A 4,115-nucleotide genomic window follows, 5' to 3' on the forward strand; every position below is an offset into this window, starting at 1 on the left:
TCTTCTCTCTGAAACGGTTGTACGTATCGTCTGCAAAGCTATGTCGCGTACTGACGTATTCGGAGACACTAAAAGCACCATAGTAGAACACAGATGAAGCTCCTAAGATGATGTAATAGCCAGTAAGAAGTAGTACAATTCAAGTTGTAGGTATCGGTTATTGACTTTTTAGCTGGCTTTGGTGCCTTGGACATGAGCTAGAACCTTAAGATTCTGCATGAAAGGAGCACTAGCAGCCGACTTGCACGGGAGAATGTGAAAAGTGTTCATATGTAGTAAAAACCTGAGAAATCCGTCCGTTTTCGTCATTTGTTATCGAATCGAGTTAAAGCCAGATCGTCACATTGGCTGCTCTTCTCTCTGAAACGGTTGTACTTATCGTCTGCAAAGCTATGTCGCGTGCTGCGCTACGCGGAGGCACTAAAAGCTCCATAGTAGAACACAGATGAAGCTTCTAAGTTGATGTAATAGCCAGTAAGAAGTAGTACAATTCAAGTTTTAGGTATCGATTATTGACTTCTTAGCTGGCTTTGGTGCCTTGGACATGAGCTATTACCTTAAGATTCTGCATGAAAGTAGGACTAGCAGCCGAGTTGCACGAGAGAATGTGAAAAGTGTTCATATGTAGTAAAAACCTGAGAAATCCGTCCGTTTTCGTCATTTGCTATCGAATCGACTTAAAGACAGATCGTCACATTGGCCGCTCTTCTCTCTGAAACGGTTGTACGTATCGTCTGCAAAGCTATGTCGCGTACTGCGGTATTCGGAGACACTAAAAGCACCATAGTAGAACACAGATGAAGCTCCTAAGATGATGTAATAGCCAGTAAGAAGTAGTACAATTCAAGGTTTAGGTAATGAATATTGACCTTTTAGCTGGCTTTGGTGCCTTGGACATGAGCTAGGACCTTAAGATTCTGCATGAAAGGAGGACTAGCAGCCGAGTTGCACGAGAGAATGTGAAAAGTTTTCATATGTAGTAAAAACCTGAGAAATCCGTCCGTTTTCGTCATTTGTTATCGAATCGACTTAAAGCCACATCGTCACATTGGCCGCTCTTCTCTCTGAAACGGTTGTACTTATCGTCTGCAAAGCTGTGTCGCGTGCTGCGGTATGCGGAGAAACTAAAAGCACCGTAGTAGAACACAGATGAAGCTTCTAAGTTGATGTAATAGCCAGTAAGAAGTTAGGTATCGATTATTGACTTTTTAGCTGGCTTTGGTGCCTTGGACATGAGCTAGGACCTAAACATTCTGCATGAAAGGAGGACTAGCTGCCGAGTTGCACGAGACAATGTGAAAAGTGTTCATATGTAGTAAAAACCTGAGAAATCCGTCCGTTTTCGTCATTTGCTATCGAATCGACTTAAAGCCAGATCGTCACATTGGCCGCTCTTCTCTCTGAAACGGTTGTACGTATCGTCTGCAAAGCTATGTGGCGTACTGCGGTATTCGGAGACACTAAAAGCACCATAGTAGAACACAGATGAAGCTCCTAAGATGATGTAATAGCCAGTAAGAAGTAGTACAATTCAAGTTTTAGGTAATGAATATTGACCTTTTAGCTGGCTTTGGTGCCTTGGACATGAGCTAGGACCTTAAGATTCTGCATGAAAGGAGGACTAGCAGCCGAGTTGCACGAGAGAATGTTAAAAGTGTTCATATGTAGTAAAAACCTGAGAAATCCGTCCGTTTTCGTCATTTGCTATCGAATCGACTTAAAGCCAGATCGTCACATTTGCCGCTCTTCTCTCTGAAACGGTTGTACGTATCGTCTGCAAAGCTATGTCGCGTACTGCGGTATTCGGAGACACTAAAAGCACCATAGTAGAACACAGATGAAGCTCCTAAGATGATGTAATAGCCAGTAAGAAGTAGTACAATTCAAGTTGTAGGTATCGGTTATTGACTTTTTAGCTGGCTTTGGTGCCTTGGACATGAGGTAGAACCTTAAGATTCTGCATGAAAGGAGCACTAGCAGCCGACTTGCACGGGAGAATGTGAAAAGTGTTCATATGTAGTAAAAACATGAGAAATCCGTCCGTTTTCGTCATTTGTTATCGAATCGAGTTAAAGCCAGATCGTCACATTGGCTGCTCTTCTCTCTGAAACGGTTGTACTTATCGTCTGCAAAGCTATGTCGCGTGCTGCGCTACGCGGAGGCACTAAAAGCACCATAGTAGAACACAGATGAAGCTCCTAAGATGATGTAATAGCCAGTAAGAAGTAGTACAATTCAAGTTTTAGGTAATGAATATTGACCTTTTAACTGGCTTTGGTGCCTTGGACATGAGCTAGGACCTTAAGATTCTGCATGAAAGGAGGACTAGCAGCCGAGTTGCACGAGAGAATGTGAAAAGTTTTCATATGTAGTAAAAACCTGAGAAATCCGTCCGTTTTCGTCATTTGTTATCGAATCGACTTAAAGCCAGATCGTCACATTGGCCGCTCTTCTCTCTGAAACGGTTGTATTTATTGTCTGCAAAGCAATGTCGCGTGCTGTGGTATGCGGAGACACTAAAAGCACCATAGTAGAACACAGATCAAGCTTCTAAGTTGATGTAATAGCCAGTAAGAAGTAGTACAGTTCAAGTTTTAGGTATTGAATATTGAACTTTTAGCTGTCTTTGGTGCCTTGGACATGAGCAAGGACCTTAAGATTCTGCATGAAAGGAGGACTAGCAGCCGAGTTGCACGGGAGACTGTGAAAAGTGTTCATATGTAGTAAAAACCTGAGAAATCCGTCCATTTTCGTCATTTGTTATCGAATCGACGTAAAGCCAGATCGTCACATTGGCCGCTCTGCTCTCTGAAACGGTTGTACTTATTGTCTGCAAAGCTATGTCGCGTACTGCGGTATTCGGAGACACTAAAAGCACCATAGTAGAACACAGATGAAGCTCCTAAGATTATGTAATAGCCAGTAAGAAGTAGTACAATTCAAGTTGTAGGTATCGGTTATTGACATTTTAGCTGGCTTTGGTGCCTTGGACTTGGGCTAGGACCTTAAGATTCTGCATGAAACGAGGACTAGCAGCCGACTTGCACGGGAGAATGTGAAAAGTGTTCATATGTAGTAAAAACCTGTGAAATCCGTCCGTTTTCGTCATTTGTTATCGAATCGAGTTAAAGCCAGATCGTCACATTAGCCGCTCTTCTCCCTGAAACGGTTGTACTTATCGTCTGCAAAGCTATGTCGCAAGTTGCGCTAATCGGAGGCACTAAAAGCACCATAGTAGAACACAGATGAAGCTTCTAAGTTGATGTAATAGCCAGTAAGAAGTAGTACAATTCAAGTTTTAGGTATTGAATATTGACCTTTTAGCTGGCTTTGGTGCCTTGGACATGAGCAAGGACCTTAAGATTCTGCATGAATGGAGGACTAGCAGCCGAGTTGCACGGGAGACTGTGAAAAGTGTTCATATGTAGTAAAAACCTGAGAAATCCGTCCATTTTCGTCATTTGTTATCGAATCGACGTAAAGCCAGATCGTCAATTTGGCCGCTCTGCTCTCTGAAACGGTTGTACTTATTGTCTGCAAAGCTATGTCGCGTACTGCGGTATTCGGAGTCACTAAAAGCACCATAGTAGACCACAGATGAAGCTCCTAAGATGATGTAATAGCCAGTAAGAAGTAGTACAATTCAAGTTGTAGGTATCGATTATTGACATTTTAGCTGGCTTTGGTGCCTTGGACTTGAGCTAGGACCTTAAGATTCTGCATGAAAGGAGGACTAGCAGCCGAGTTGCACGAGAGAATGTGAAAAGTTTTCATATGTAGTAAAAACCTGAGAAATCCGTCCGTTTTCGTCATTTGTTATCGAATCGACTTAAAGCCAGATCGTCACATTGGCCGCTCTTCTCTCTGAAACGGTTGTATTTATCGTCTGCAAAGCTATGTCGCGTGCTGTGGTATGCGGAGACACTAAAAGCACCATAGTAGAACACAGATCAAGCTTCTAAGTTGATGTAATAGCCAGTAAGAAGTAGTACAGTTCAAGTTTTAGGTATTGAATATTGAACTTTTAGCTGTCTTTGGTGCCTTGGACATGAGCAAGGACCTTAAGATTCTGCATGAAAGGAGGACTAGCAGCCGAGTTGCACGGGAGACTGTGA

The sequence above is a fragment of the Schistocerca gregaria genome, unplaced genomic scaffold (genome assembly GCF_023897955.1).
Source record: "Schistocerca gregaria isolate iqSchGreg1 unplaced genomic scaffold, iqSchGreg1.2 ptg000351l, whole genome shotgun sequence".
Lineage (NCBI taxonomy): Eukaryota > Metazoa > Arthropoda > Insecta > Orthoptera > Acrididae > Schistocerca > Schistocerca gregaria.